The following is a 16579-nucleotide window of genomic DNA, read 5'->3' on the forward strand; positions in this document are numbered from 1 at the left end:
ACAGTAATGCAACACGGGAATCTAAACAAACTTGGTTAAAAAGAGATTTAAATAGATGACCTCCTGAGCTGCATGTTTAGCAGAAACATACACAGATCAGTGTGATCCATGTGTTTCTGCCTCTGAGGTGTAAGCCAGTCCTTGTTCTAAAAAATACAGGGGACAAAATGTGTAAGGGTTCCCCATATTTTATGAATCAGCAGTGGGCTCTGTGAGCTGGTCCTGGTTTTAAAAATATGTGGAAAAAATGTGTTAGGGTTCCCCGTATTTTTAAAATCAGCATACGGCTCAAAATAGTCAGAGTGTAACTCCACAGCCAGGGAACCCTTTCATCGGGTCCCCCGGCCAAAGCAACCCCAAACTAGTCAGCCCAGAATGGGGATCCCAGGGGACGTAGGGTCGCCCCTCTCCTGAGCACTCCAGGTCTGGGCTGAAGCCCAAGGATCTTCCCTGCACCCCTGGCCGGTGGGTGCAGGGGTAATAATAATTTCACAGTATTCCATTGGTTACTGGAGTCCTCCTTTGTATGGAAAGGAGGTCCAGGTTGCAAAGAGGGATCCGCAGCAGCGGTGCGCATGCGTAAACTCAGATCACTCGTGTGCACTAAAGCCGGGTACACACTGAGCAATGTGTACTGTTAAGATATCGGCCCGACATATCGTACCTTCGGTACACCTTAGAACGAGGTAACAAACGACGGAAGGATCCCTTATTCCATCCTTCATTACCTGCATGGGAGCCGCATACGATATAGTCTGGTTGGAAGTACAACACGGTCAACCGTATGATATAGCATGTGACCACAGGAGTGCACATATTGGCCACGCACACTGAGCGATTCAACCGATACGTCGTTCCGATTCGGCCAGAAACAAGATATCGTGCCGACATCATCTCAGTGTGTACCCAGCTAAAGACTGGCAATAATATGAGATATGGTAAGAACTTACCCTTGTTATCTCTATTTCTACGAAGTCCATAGGGTTCCACAGGATACCTTGGGGTATAGGTGTGACGTCAGTCGCAGGGCACCAAAGAGTTAAGCTTTCAGCCTCCCAGGATGCACTAGGTCCCCCTCCTATACCCCGCCCCCGGGCCAAGGCACCTCAGTTAGTTACCAAGCCATAGGCCGGAGGAGGAGAAGGAAGAGAGAGAACAAAGATCTGGACACATACAAGAATCACATTCTCACCAGAGGGAGACGGAAAACCGGTGACCAGAGCAAAGCCCATCTGCAGCACAGGTGCGACAGGGCGGGAGTCCTGTGGAACCCTATGGACTTCGTAGAAATAGAGATAACAAGGGTAAGTTCTTACCATATCTCATATTTTCTACTTCAGGGTCCATAGGGTATCCACAGGATACCTTGGGGATGTCCCAAAGCAGTATCCTTTAAGGGTGGGGACGCTCCTGTGCAGAAAGGAGAATCCGCCGCCCGAAGGAAGCATCCTGAGAGGCGAAGGTGTCAAACCTGTAATACCTCACGAAGGTATGGACAGAAGACCACGTAGCAGCCTTGCAGATCTGAACTGCCGAGGCACCACGTCGAGCTGCCCACGAAGGACCCACAGACCTAGTGGAATGAGCCTTCAGAGAAGGAGGAACCGGTAGGCCTTCATGAAGATAAGCTTCAGAAATAGCCATACGGATCCAGGCTGCCAAAGTTTGCTTTGAAGCAGGCCAACCCTTTTTACGGAAGCTATAGAGGACAAACAAAGCGTCCGACTTCCTAAACGAAGAAGTGCGGTCAACATAAGTCCTTAAGGCCCGCACAACATCCAAAGAGGCCTCACCCACGGAAAGACCCGGTGAGTTAAAGGCCGGAACAACTATTTCCTCGTTAACATGAAACTGGGAAACAACTTTGGGAAGAAACTCGGGCCGAGTGCGGAGCACTGCCCTGTTCCCATAAAAAACCAAGAAAGGGGGTCTACAAGAAAGAGCCCCTAACTCAGAAACACGTCTGGCCGAAACAATGGCCAGAAGGAAAACAGTCTTAGCTGTTAGCCATTTAAGATCCACTGAGCCCAGTGGTTCAAACGGCGGTCCTTGGAGAGCCCTCAGGACCACAGCCAAATCCCAAGGCGCCACAGGTGGAACAAAGGGCGGCTGAATGCGGAGAACACCCTGCATAACGGTGCGCACATCCGGGATTGTAGCAATCCTACGGTGAAACCAGACAGATAGGGCCGAAACCTGTACCTTCAAAGAAGCAAGGCGAAGCCCATGATCTAGTCCCGCTTGCAGGAAGGCGAGAATCCGAGACAGACGAAACTCCCGCGGTGCATAACCTCTCGGTCGACACCACTGGAAGAACGTATGCCACACGCGATGGTATATCCTCGCGGAAGACGGTTTCCGAGCTCGTAACATGGTACGCACCACAGAGCTGGAAAACCCCCGGGACCTCAGCATGGCCGTCTCAACAGCCACGCCGTCAAAGACAGCCGAGTCAGGTCCGGGTGAAGGCAAGGACCCTGAGACAGAAGGTCCGGTCGTAGCGGCAACCGCAGAGGAATGTCCACGGACAGACCCTGAAGGTCTGAGAACCAGTGCCGTCTGGGCCACGCGGGAGCTATCAACAGGAGCGTCCCTCCTTCCTGTTTGAATTTCCGGATTACCCGTGGAAGAAGGGAGACCGGAGGGAACAGGTATGCGAACCGGAACGTCCACCGGACGGACAGAGCATCCACCAGAGACGCCCCTTCGTCTCTTGTGCGAGACCCGTACACCGGCAACTTGTTGTTGTGCCGGGACGCCATGAGGTCGATTTCTGGAAGACCCCACCTGTCCACCAGTAGTTGAAAAACGTCCGGGTGCAGGGACCATTCCCCCGGATGAACGTCCTGGCGACTTAGAAAGTCCGCCTCCCAATTTAGCACTCCCGGGATGAAGACCGCTGATATGGCCGGAAGATTGCGCTCCGCCCAAACCAGGATCCGAGAGACCTCTACGAGAGCCGCCCGACTGAGAGTTCCTCCTTGCCTGTTTATGTAGGCCACGGTGGTAGCGTTGTCCGACTGGACCTGCACCGGGCGACCCTGGAGAAACCGCTGTGCCTGCTGGAGAGCATTGAAGACCGCACGGAGTTCCAAGATATTTATTGGAAGCTCCGCTTCTGTCGGCGTCCACCTGCCCTGGAACAAGTGTGGACCCGAAACTGCTCCCCAGCCCCGAAGACTGGCGTCCGTTGTCAACAGGACCCAATTTGGAACCCAGAACGGACGTCCCTTGTTGAGGTGGGTCGTCTGTAACCACCACGCAAGGGACAGGCGAACCTCCTGGGTGAGCACAATCGTCTGGGACTTCAAAGACTGAGTCAGCCCGTTCCACTTGGACAGGATCAGGTGCTGCAGAGGTCTGGAGTGAAACTGGGCGTATTCCACCATGTCGAACACCGACACCATGGAGCCCAGTAACCTCATCGCCGAGTGTAAGGACACCCGGCGGCTGTGCAGGCAACTGCGCACCCTTGACTGTAAAGCAGAGATCTTGTCCTCCGTCACGAAGATCCTTTGCTGTCCCGAGTCCAATAAGGCTCCAAGATGCAGAATCCTCCGAGACGGGATTAGAGTGGACTTCTGCCAGTTGATTAGCCAGCCGTGCCGTTGCAGCAGTGCAATGGTCAGGTCCAAGTGGCGTAACAGGAGCTCTGGAGATCCTGCCACCAATAACAGGTCGTCCAAATACGGCAACATGCGGACTCCCTGCAGCCGCAGAGAAGCCGCCATGACCGCCATCACCTTGGTGAAAACACGTGGTGCTGTTGCCAGGCCAAAAGGTAACGCCCGAAACTGGAAGTGGTCGCTGCGGATTGCAAACCTGAGGAACTGTTGATGGCGCCAAAGAATAGGGACATGCAGGTAAGCGTCCTGTATGTCCAATGACACCAAGTAGTCCCCAGGTTCCAGCGCCAGAATGATGGACCGTAGGGTCTCCATCCGAAACTTCGGGACCCGCAAAGACTTGTTGAGTGCTTTGAGGTTGAGAATCGGACGATATGACCCATTGGGTTTCTGTACCAAAAATAGATTTGAATAGAAACCCTGGCCCCTCTGGGAGAATGGAACCGCCACTATAACTCCAGCCTGGAGCATAGTGTGCAATACCTTCCGCAGCTCCGTAGCCTTGTTCCGGTCTGATGGGAGACCCGTGGTGAAGAAGCGAGCCGGGGGTCTGTGCCGGAAGGAGAGGGCGTATCCGTGGGAAACCACCTCCAGAACCCAAGTGTCTGTCGTAGTGGTCGACCAACACTGGGCGAACTGTAGCAGGCGGCCTCCCACCCTGGGATCGCCCAAAGGGAGGCCCGGACCGTCAGGCCGCAGGCTTGTCATCTGGCTTGGGGGCCGGACGTCTGGTACTCCATGCCTGCTTCCGGGGCTTGACCGATTTCTTAGGGCCAGCCTGTCGAGGAAACGACTGTGGTTTGGGCCTGCCCTGGGCCCTAGATGACCGAAAGGACGATGGTCCCGAACCAGAAGGAGCAGCGGCCGACGGGAGACAAGCAGATTTGGCTGCCGCCAGCGTGGCCACAATCTTATCCAGATCCGGACCGAAGAGAACTTCTCCGGTAAACGGCAACGCTTCCAGACCTTTCTTGGAATCTGCATCCGCCTTCCAGGATCGCAGCCACAAGGTGCGACGAGCAGCTACCGCTGCTGAAGAAATTCTAGACACCAGAGTACTAATGTCTAGAGCCGCCTCGTTGATGTAGGTGGCCGAATCACGGAGATTGCCAATCAACTCCGCCTGTTCGGCCGGACAGTCGGATTCAAAAGAAGCCTCTAATGAATCCGCCCAGCGCTCCATCGCTCTGGCAACCCAGCAAATGGCCATAGCCGGCCGTGCTGCCCCCCCTGCAAGGGAATAAGCGGACTTCAGGCAGATTTCTACCTTGCGGTCCGTAGCATCCTTAAGGGAGGACATGGATGGCATCGGCAATGTGGCACTACGGACAAGACGGGTCACGTGAGAATCCACCTGTGGAGGAGATTCCCACTTAGCAAAATAATTATCCGCGAACGGATAAGCCACCGCCAGGCGTCTCTGCGGCTGGTATCTTTTGCCAGGTTGTTTCCACGCCTCCTCTAAATGGTCCACCAACTGACCCGAAAGAGGAAAGACTGTGGCATCGCCCTTCACATCTTTGAAAAAGGCATACTTAGATTTAGCCGCTGGGGGAACTTCGTCCTCAATCACCAAGGCTGTGCGGACCGCCCGAATAAGTCCAGGAATATATACTTTGGACTTAGCATCAGCGTCCTTAGTATGGAGAGGTTCCTGATCGTAAGGATCCAGAATCTCCCCATCATCAGACGTCCCTTCGTCATCCTCATAAGGAGCGGACAGAGACGCCACCGGCCTTTTATGAGGCCGCATCACAGACTCCCCTTGCAACACGTCCGACAAGTGCTGTACAGAACTCGTCAGGGAGTTAACCCACGCTGGCTCCTGAGAACCCGGGAGCGGGGAAATAGGGAGACTGTGGGGTACCACCAATTGTCGTGGGAACCCCTGCATGGGTGACGACACCACAGACTGCTGGGACAAACCCCTCGGGGTAAACGCGGGCTGCGGAGCTAACTGGCCCACTAAAGCTGTTAACGCCTGAGCGAAACAAGCCCAGGGCGGCTCCTGTACCGGTGCTGTAACCGTAATAGGCCGCGCCATGGACAAACACTGCCGGCAAAGGCCCTCCGCGCTACCCTCCCCCTCCGCTAACGGTACTTTACACGTGGTACACTGTAGCCGGAGGGGAAAATCACTTTCAGACATGATGGCACCACGTATGTGACCTCTCTCACCAATTAAGTATTAAATAGGCGAGAGACCACCCTGCAGCACCGCACCGCAAGGGCTTTAGCAGAAGAACAGGGACAGTAATAAAGCTGACAGTTTAGAGAAGAAAAGTTACAGGCAGCAGCGCTAGCACAGTCACATACAATGCAAAGAAATAACAATTCCTGCACTAACAGCGCTGATTACTCAACTACACAGACACAGGGCCTGGTAGGACACAGCGCTGCATACACAGACCTGAGCCACAGCGGAGGAGAGGTATGCGGGGGGGACCCAGACCACGATGCTTCCGTCCAGCGCTTCCAGCAGCGTTCACCATGCGTTCTGGAGAAGATGGCCGCCGAGGAGCAGAGAGGAGGCTGGCCTGGGGGAGGAGCGCTGCCACAGGACCAGTCGGCAGCATGCAGAGAGGGCTGTGTGCAGCGGGGGAGGCGCCGGCTGTGAGACAGGGAAGGCGCGCTCCCCTGGCATGCATTTAACCCCTGGGACGCCGCAGCGCTACCGCTCTGCTGCGGTCCGCTGTCCCAGGGGGTAGTCGAAGCGCAGGTTGGTCGCCTGGCTCCACGCTGCAGCCAGTCCCCAGGGAGCCCCCTGCCTGGGGACTTAGGACCATGTGATCAGCGGGGACCCACCGCGGGACCCCGCTGCTTACCTCTGTCCCCCTTGAATCCGGCCATGGTCCGGAGCATCTGGGGTCACCGCTAGCTGTGACCCCAGACGCCCACCAGCATCCCCGGATCAGTACCGGCGTTCTGGTACCGGCGGGGTGTAGGGAAGACAGCATGGACGTCAGGACTGACTGTCCATGCTGTTCATCCAGATGTGCAGCCACAGCTGCATGAAGAAAAAACTTCAGGGGCTCTTCTAGCCCCCACTCCAACAGGTGCACCCGACTCCGGCCGGGCACCAAACTAAACTGAGGTGCCTTGGCCCGGGGGCGGGGTATAGGAGGGGGACCTAGTGCATCCTGGGAGGCTGAAAGCTTAACTCTTTGGTGCCCTGCGACTGACGTCACACCTATACCCCAAGGTATCCTGTGGATACCCTATGGACCCTGAAGTAGAAATATAATTCCAAACACTACTAAGTAGTAGCAGAATCATCAGTGGTAGGTATCGCATGGATACCTACCTTTACAGAACAAAATTGAATTGCCACAAAACTTTAGTATCCATTGCCGCAAAAGGGCAGCACTTTGCAGAGAATATTTAGTCATTCAGGCCCCCATTTAACAATTCACTGGTATTTACCAATACTTATCCCTCCAGTGAGGTCCCGCAAAGTCCATCTTAGATGACTGCTGTTTGTTAAATGCAGAAACAAGGACATAACCACTTTAGTGAGCGCTAATGGGGTTATGCTTCTTTGGTATATGGGGACCTCAGTCCCTACAGCATTGGACGTTACATTCTATGTTTCCTACCACACGGACACATACACATAGGGCTAACTTCTGGTCAGCAACCAATTACATGAGAAAACCTGAGCACACCCCAGAAAAAAACCCATACAAACAAGGAGAGAACATACAAACTCCAATATTGTAAAGAAAAAAAAAATAGTGTGAATAAGACACAGACGACATCGAAAATAGGGAGATATCACAATTGTTGATCCCGGCGCCGAGCAGTGCGCAGCAGCAGGCCGGCATTCTCTCTCTCTCCGCGATGCCCACACACAAGACTCCTCATCATCACCCAACGAGCACTTCCGCTGCCTGCCGGTCATGTGATATAGAGCGACGCAGCGCTTTCATACACCACGCCCTTTCCGCTCCATTCAGTCACGTGGAACGGCTGTACGCCTGCGCAGTACGGCACCGGGATCCGGAAATGGGCCATCTCGCTGGTGCGGCTGCGCCCGGCTGCGCGGACTGAGGAGAGCAGGTGAGAGTTGCAGGGGCCCGGCTACAATCCTTCACCATCCGCCGCCTTGTACATCCCCACAGCTCCACGGCCGCCATCCGCCCGGCCCCCATAGGCCTATGCTACCTGCCCATCGTCATATGTGTGTGTGTATACCCTGCTCACCCCGGCCCACATCGCCAGGGCCCAGATCCCTGCCAGCCTTTCCCGTGCCAGCCGGCAGCGGTGCCCAGCCAGCGCACAGTGTGCCCGGCTCCCTGTCCCCCGTGTGACAGTCCGGCGTGTGTGAGTCGGGCGGGGCTAGCCCCCTAAGCCGGCTCCCGCACCTTATGGCAGGGACAGTACTGTGTCTGCCGCTGAATGAATGACATCACACATTCACTCTGACATCATATGTCACGTCTCTACTGCCTCCCTCGCACCGCTCATTCAGCGGCTTCCCTGTCCTCGCAAACTGCGATCAGCAGTCGCTGCAGCCGGCAGGAGAGGCCCAGACGTCACGGGCGCTGTGGGGTGACATTGACGTCCCGTGTGGGGCTGCATGTGACGTCACTTTTCCCCATGTGCCATGCATAGTGCCCTACCCCCCCACCCTGCCCGTGTCACTTGCTGGTCACATGTCCCCTAATCACGCTCAGCCACACTGGGTTTGGCATTCTCATGGTGGTAGGTCATGAGCCTGGCATGATGCACTGTGTACACAGGATCCATGTGTATGCAGATTGTGTGGGCTGTGTGCATTCTGATGAGTCTGCATTTTACTTTAGTCTAATCTGCTGCCTGTATGGTCTCTTGATAGTCCTTGAAATTTGCACTCAGTGTTTTAGTTGTCTTTGATATCTAATGTAACTAAATATTTTTACTTGGCTGATTTTTAGTTTTTCGTTCTGTTGGTTTTGTCCTTGTTGTTGGCGGAGAATATTTATTTGGCCTGCAGCTGGTGTGTTCACTTATTGGCAGAGTGATCAAACAATGCAGATGGTATTTTTAAAGGGACAGTGATGGCTAACATGCGGGTCACTCCTTTTCCTCAGAAGTTTAATTTGACTTTTAATATATTCTTAATGCTGTGAATCTTAATCACTAGGCAAAATTGTGTTCAATAAATCACTGTACCAACATTGTTTCTGTGGGCATGGTAGTGTTTATAATGTCTGGAATGACTATAATAATCTGTTTCCTATATGACCAGTGCTAAAAATGCTTTAGTATTCCAGGCAATGTGTTGAACACCACTTACATGATAAGCTGTCTGTTTGTTCATATCCATTAATGCCTCCTATACAAGGAGTTGCAGGGGCAGGTTATCATGTTGTACTGACGAATAATGATGGCTCTTTAATAGTTCCTGGAATTGGTGAGGTGTAGCTGCTATGCGCTTTAGGATCATTTCATTTTATACATTTCCACTACACCTAATGACCCCCGTTTTAGAACATGAGTATTTTTAAACTCTTAAAAATAATGCAGACGTTCTTTGACAAATGTATAAAAGGCATAGGTGGCTGAACAAATTATGTCCGGTATCCAATTATCCCCTTTTTTTGATGACTTTTATTTTATCCCCATATCCTATTTTTTTCGGACCTATGTGTTTTTGCCATTGCAGCGGCGAAAAAACGTAACTTTTCATGTCATTTTTTTTTTCGTGACAATCCATTAGCATCGCTGCGAATAGTATACCGGCTGTTACTTGAATTTTGTTTTCGGCTTTAAGATTATTACACATTCAATTTGTTTTTTTACCACAGCGGTTGCTGTAGGCAGCTTTTTCTTCTATTCATAGTTATCGTAGAACAATTTTAATGTCTATGTAGCTTTTTCTTTGTATTGCCAGTTTGTATTTTATCATATGAGATGATGGTGTGCTGGATGTAGCTTGATCAGTGATACAGAATCTTACTCTGGTTTGTTTTACATCTCAAACCGCTGTTCTTTATGGTGAAATATATTCTCCTTTTATGTTGCTTCTGTGGTTAGGGATAAGTTGACTTCTTTTGGAGCGGAGATGTTTGTATGCTTCTTAGTTGTGGCTCCTGAAAATAATTTCTGTACTTGTATGCAGGCTGATGTAATATTTTATAAAAAGGGCACTTCTAGGACTACAGCAAGGCTAATTTATGCAATTTAATAATAAAAGCATAGAATCAGCAGGAGCTGAAAGACGTTTGTTCTCAAGACTTAAGGAGTTACCACATGGAGTTTTCTGAACCTGGGGAAGGAAGTAACTCTGAGACTGTTGCACGTGGACATCTATCAGTTGATGCTGTAATTAGCCATGCTGAAGGCCTTTGAGTGCCCCGATTTCTGTCTTTGGGGCGATTCAGTGGGAATTTTATAGCTCCTGGACGGTGTACACGTAGCTATTCAATTCAGCGAGCTTTTTAGTCTGACAAATGATCATTTCTACTCGCACCCTCCTGAGGGTGCGAGGAGAAATCCAACTAAAGTGCTGGCCCCAAAGCTGTTTTCTGGCTCTGTGCGGCGCTAACAGCCTCAGGTCCGGCACGTTAGTCTTAAGATTGCCGGTTCTCGCAACTTAACACACTGGTTAAACTTGGCTTTCCGTCTGAGTAAACATAGCAGTTATTTGAATAGCTCTAGGGGCTCCCTCCCCATAACTATATAACTCCAAATGAATTGAATCACCCCTTTTGTATGCTGACTTGTTATGGGACTTTTCTTGGAGATTCCTTATTTCCAGTGTGCATCTTGCCTAAAAGACTTCAGCCTCTGATGCTTTTAGAAGTGTACCAATGGTGTATATACTTTTATTTTAACATCTATAAATCATGCTATAAGCTGCTCCTTTGCTCTGATGTTTCGGGTTTATTCCAAACCTATATCATGGATATAATATTTTACTATATCCTTGATAAAGGTTGGGAATAAAATCAAAACGTTGGAGCAAAGGAGCAGCTTCTAGCTTGATTTATTGATATTAAGTCCTAAGAGTATATATTTCTTTTCAGAATCCTTTTTTCAAGATGTATTCTGGGCTTGTCAGCAAGTTCACAAGGATTGTCCAACCACATACAGTTTGGGTGCGATTCAATTGTTTTTGGGGTGGCGATAATGGGTACCTGATAGAGCAATTCAATTGTTTTGGGTGCCTATTAATTACCATGCTTGTCGTGCCCCAAAAGCTCTTGGTTTAGCCTCTGAAAGCAGTTAAACACCTCTAAAGTTCTGGTTAGTGCTCCCAAACTACAAATCTTTCTCGCATTTTTGCTCGCAACCTCAGGAGGCTGCGAGCAGAAATGTCACTTTCTGAACAGAGCTATTATTGAATGGCTCCGCCGGACACCCATTGCTGAGCAGTGCACAAAAAACCTATCGATTCTCCCCCTCGGGGAATTCAATTGATCGCAATATTGAATAGCCCTGAGGAGGAGGTCCCGGAGCTATTCAATTGACCGCAATGTTAAGCAGACAGAGGGCACGATTCTGTTCTATGTGAATATCCCTGGGAATCAGCTCCCGGATCTATTCTGCGCGAAGTTAGGTCGGTGAAGGCTCGTTCTTGCTCTTTAGATAGAGTGTTTAGGCACGAGAACAGGCATTCTCCGACTAAACCACACGGCGTGATGCTGTTTTCCCGGCGCTAAGGGCAGAAAACTGCATTGCGCCTGGACTTTTGTTGGATTTCTGCTCTCATCCCCAGAGGGGTGTGAGAAGAAATCCTTAGTCTGGCTTTGCAGTGTGGTGTATTGAATAGCTCCGGGAACTCACTCCCGGCGCTATTCACATAGCGTAAATAGAATCGAGCCCTAAGCAGGATTTCAGCTCTCACCCACCTGAGGTGAGAGCTGAAATCCGACTAAAGTGCTGGCTGGGATGCAGTTTTACAGCGTAGCTTGGCGATAACAGCATCTGGGACGGCACTTAAGTCTGAAAATGGTAGTTCTCAAAACTAAACACCCTGCTTTATTCCCGCTAACCGGCATTCTCCTACTTAAGCGCTTCTAGTTAGACTTAACAGCATGCTGTTAAGTCCGACTAAAAGCACTTAAGTCAATGGGGGGAATTCAGTTCAGCGCCATGCGAGTGGAAGCAGCCATGGGAGGGAGCTCACGCAGCTATTTAATTCAACGTGCTGTGTGCCTGATCAGTAAGCAGGAAAGTCAGAGAATGCCGGTTCTCGCAATTTAACCTGGGTGTTAAGGCGCGGTAACCACATTCTCCAAGTAAAGTGCCAGGCGCGCGACTGCTAGCGCTGCGCTAAGCTGGCAAACAGCTGTGCGCCCGGCACTTTTGTCGGAGTTCTCCTCGAATCCCCAGGGGGGTGCGAGAAGAAATCCTTCAGACATCCAAACGGTGCAGTGTATTGAATAGCTGTGGGAGCTCCCTCCCGCTGCTCACATCTTCGCATTGAATTGAATTCGGCCCATTGACATTAGTAATAGTCATAGTTATAATAGTTAATAAAAATAGTTATAAGTAAAAGATGATAATAATAATAGTAAATGTTCTTTCCATTTTGGAGATTGCTCTCTTCCCTACTATTTTCCATCTGGCACACTTTGGTAATTGCAATGCAAATTAGATAATAGGATTACAAATAACTTTTCAGCAATGATATTACAAATATAATATAAATATATAGAGTAGCTGATGTAATTATTTTAAGCATGGAAACAATGCATAATCCAAAATAGTTTTAACATCTTCAACATCTCTAGATAATGATATGATGAATTATGGTACCAAAAACTTGGGCACCACTTGTATTATATATTTTGAATTTGGTGGAGTCATATTAGAGGGATGCCTGAGCACCACCACTAAGAAATCAATGGTGATTTGATTGCTGTAAAGTTTAATTGTGTGTTGATCTCCAATTAGGCTTTAACCACTTGCCTGGTATGGTCGTATCAGATACGACCATACCAGACTGGGCTTTGATACGACCAGTCAGGAAACCTCTGCGGGCGGCTGCTGGAAAATAAGTTTCTTGCAGCCACCAATCACAGAGGGACCTCCTGGTCCCTCTGCACACTGTCCCTCCCCGGGGTGCCGGCCGATCACTGCTAGCAGTGATCGGACAGCCCAACGAAGGCGCACCCACCCCCGACAGCAGATAGTGCTGTCCTTCTCTCCCTCTCTCCGGAGGACAGCCGCTGACAGGGCAGAGAAGGCAGCACTGATAGCGCTGTCCTTCTCTCCCTCCTCCGAAGCTTGCAGCCGCCGGGCAGAGAAGAACAGCGCTATCAACGCTGTCCTTCTCTCTCTCTGCACCCCCGCTAGCAGCCGCTCGGCGGCTGCAAACTAGACAGAGCAGCCGCCGGGCAAATAGAAGGTAGCGCTTTCAGCGCTGACCCTTTCTCTGCCCCCTCCCTGTCCCAACTCCCTGTTAGCGGCTCCCCAGCGGCTGCAAACAGTAGAGGGAGCAGCCGCTGGTCAAAGAGCCAACCCCTCCTCTCCCCCCCCCCCCCCCATAAACCCTACCCCATGTACAGCAAACCCCTTTACACACACACACACACACACACACACACACACACACACACACACACACACACACACACACACACACACAGAGACAGACAGGTGCATAAATATTGGGACATTGACAGAATTTTCATATTTTGGCCTCTATTCACCACCACAATGGCTTTGAAATGAAACAAACAAGATGTGCTTTAACTGCAGACTTTCAGATTTAATTTGAGGGCAATTACATCCAAATCAGGTGAACGGTGTAGGAATTACAACGGTTTCTATATGTGCCTCCCACTTTGTAAGGGGCCAAAAGTAATGGGACTATCAACTCAAAAGCTATTTCATGGACAGGTGTGGGCTATTCCCTCATTATTTCATTATCAATTAAGCAGGTAAAGGTCTGGAGTTGATTCTAGGTGTGAAATTTGCATTTGGAATTAGTTGCTGTCGACTCTCAATATGAGATCCAAAGAGCTGTCACTATCAGTGAAGCAAGCCATCATTAGGCTGAAAAATCAAAACAAACCCATCAGAGAGATGGCAAAAACATTAGGTGTGGCCAAATCAACTGTTAGGAACATTCTTAAAAAGAAAGAACGCACCGGAGAGCTCAGCAACACCAAAAGACCTGGAATACCTCGGAAAACAACTGTGGTGGATGACAGAAGAATTATTTCCCTGGTGAAGAAAAACTCCTTCACAACAGTTGGCCGAATCCAGAACACTCTCCAGGAGGTAGGTGTATATGTGTCAAAGTCAACAATCAAGAGAAGACTTCACAAGAGTGAATATAGAGGGTTCACCAGAAGATGTAAACCATTGGTGAGCCTCAAAAACAAGAAGACCAGATTAGAGTTTGCCAAACAACATCTAAAAAAGCCATTACAGTTCTGGAACAACATCCTATGGACAGATGAGACAAAGATCAACTTGTACCAGAGTGATGGGAAGAGAAGAGTATGGAGAAGGAAAGGAACTGCTCATGATCCAAAACATACCACCTCATCAGTGAAGCATGGTGGTGGTAGTGTCATGGCGTGGGCATGTATGGCTGCCAATGGAACTGGTTAACTTGTCTTTATTGATGATGTGACTGCTGACAAAAGAAGCAGAATGAATTCTGAAGTGTTTCGGGCAATGTTATATGCTCATATTCAGTCAAATGCTTCAGAACTCATTGGATGGCGCTTCACAGTGCAGATGGACAATGACCCGAAGCATACTGCAAAAGCAACCAATGAGTTTTTTAAGGCTAAAAGGTGGAATGTTATGCAATGGCCAAGTCAATGCCCTTACCTGAATCTGATTGAGCATGCATTTCACTTGAAGACAAAACTGAAGGGAAAATGCCCCAAGAACAAGCAGGAACTGAAGACATTTGCAGTACAGGCCTGGCAGAGCATCACCAGGGATGAAATACAGCGTCTGGTGATGTCTATGCGTTCCAGACTTCAGGCTGTAATTGCCTGCAAAGGTTTTGCAACAAAGTATTAAAAAGTGAAAGTTAGATTTAGGATTGTTTAGTTTGTCCCATTACTTTTGGCCCCTTAAAAAGTGGGAGGCACATATAGAAACCGTTGTAATTCCTACACCGTTCACCTGATTTGGATGTAATTACCCTCAAATGAAATCTGAAAGTCTGCAGTTAAAGCACATCTTGTTTGTTTCATTTCAAAGCCATTGTGGTGGTGAATAGAGGCCAAAATATGAAAATTCTGTCAGTCCCCATATTTATGCACCTGACATATATATATATATCTATCGATCGTAGGTATGAAAACGGGATGCACTCCGTTATCTGGAGTCTTTCTCTGGGAGTGCACCTGTGCATGCCGCTCTGCCATAATTTGAGTCCCGGTTCTCTACTAATATATATATATATATATTACACACACACACACACACACGTTATCTGTACACATGGATATATGTATATACAGTGTATCTATATATGTATGTATGCGCGCATGTGTATATATATATATGTGTGTGTAGCCCCCCAACCGGTGTCAATCGATTGTTTCTATTGATGGCTGAACCAATCGGCCGTCGATGGTACAGCTGTCAATGACCAGAACTACAGTATACCATAAAAAATTTAATTTATATGGTGTTTATAAAAAAAAAAAAAAAAATGAGTTGAAATAGTTTTAAAAAGATGTTCTTGACCTAATTCAATCATAAAAAAAACCGACAATTTCGGAGTGGTTTTTGGGAAAAAAAAATTGTCAGTTATGTGGGCCTGTTATAGACGCCCCCTGCTGGGTGTCTATACGAATAGGCGCCCTACGGAGCAGTTCAATTGTTGCTCCGTTTGAATGCCTAAAGCTGCGGGGGGAGGGGGGGACATTTCTTCTAGCAGGTGCAAGAAGAGACGTGAACAAAACCCGGGTTTTGGGCGCTTTAACCACTACTTTAGACTGGTTTAGCCGCTGCGCATGGCTAAATCTGGTGCTTGTGGCCATGATAACTTCTAATGGACGCCTGAACTGAGAGACAATTGAATTGCTCCGTCTGTACAGGGACGTCAGTAACATTTGAATACCAGCCTTTTCGTCAATGGTGTTTACATTTGGATGCAATATCCCTGTGCAAAACTGACTTTCTGGGGTTAATAAAACACCTAAAACTGAAAAGTGGTGATGTTACCCATAGCAACAAATCAGATTCTGTCTATCATTTCTCTATTGCATCCTAGAAAATGATAGACCGAATCGGATTGGTTGCACACCATCACTTTTCATTTTTAGGGCGGAATTCAATTGTTTCAGCCCGACTGAGCTATTCAATTGTTGCTATTCAATTCCTGGATTAAGTGCAGGGCGTTATGCAAGCAATTGAATAGCTCCAAGCACTTATCCTGGGAGCTATGTTCTCTCCGTACAGTGCTAGCTTCTTTAAAGTAATGATACCTGGGAGAATTTGGGAACATATTATGAGCTGTACATTGTATGTAAACCTGGAAGACCTAGTGGCATCCCAAAATGTTTTAGCAGCTGCATGAATGCCATGAAGTACACTAATGGTAACCACCTTTTTACAATGTCACACTGACATTTGGGATTCCAGTCTAAAGAAGTCTGAGTAACACTGCTGTGGTCATCGACTTTGTTGACATAGGTTGTTGCTAGTTAGTTGATCCCTGTAAAGACAGTGCTCTCCATATAATGGTGTGCAAGCTGGTGTTTTTGAATTAAGGCTCCAGTGAGTAGTCAATTTGTAGACATGCCTTCAGAAATTTAAATTGCTTGTAGTGATTTTTTTTATTGCTGATTGGTCTGAGTTTAAATAGATTACAGAAGAATCCCATAAGACATCTGTTACAACGCAAGCTTTCAGAAAATAAATGCAATGGTGGTTTGTGAATTGTTCCTGCAGGGAATGGGTCTATGTGCTCTTGATATGGACACTTTATCCCTATTGCCACATTCTTTTGGGAAGTAGCCAAGTTTGATGGATATCATATGTTTTAT

General features: G+C 48.7%; 1 protein-coding gene across 2 annotated transcripts in view; it reads left to right on the top strand.

Moving 5' to 3' along the window:
• Positions 1–7607: 7607 nt before the first annotated feature.
• Positions 7608–16579, top strand: part of EIF4G1 (eukaryotic translation initiation factor 4 gamma 1) — an 81134-nt gene continuing 72162 nt past the window's right edge. For both annotated transcript variants that reach the window (XM_088479706.1, XM_088479709.1), the window contains exon 1: positions 7608–7685. The gene's annotated coding sequence lies outside the window, so the exon portion shown is untranslated. The remainder of the gene's footprint in view (positions 7686–16579) is intronic.

This window comes from Taudactylus pleione, unplaced genomic scaffold (assembly GCF_031769625.1).
Source record: "Taudactylus pleione unplaced genomic scaffold, aTauple2 ptg000244l, whole genome shotgun sequence".
Taxonomy (NCBI): domain Eukaryota; kingdom Metazoa; phylum Chordata; class Amphibia; order Anura; family Myobatrachidae; genus Taudactylus; species Taudactylus pleione.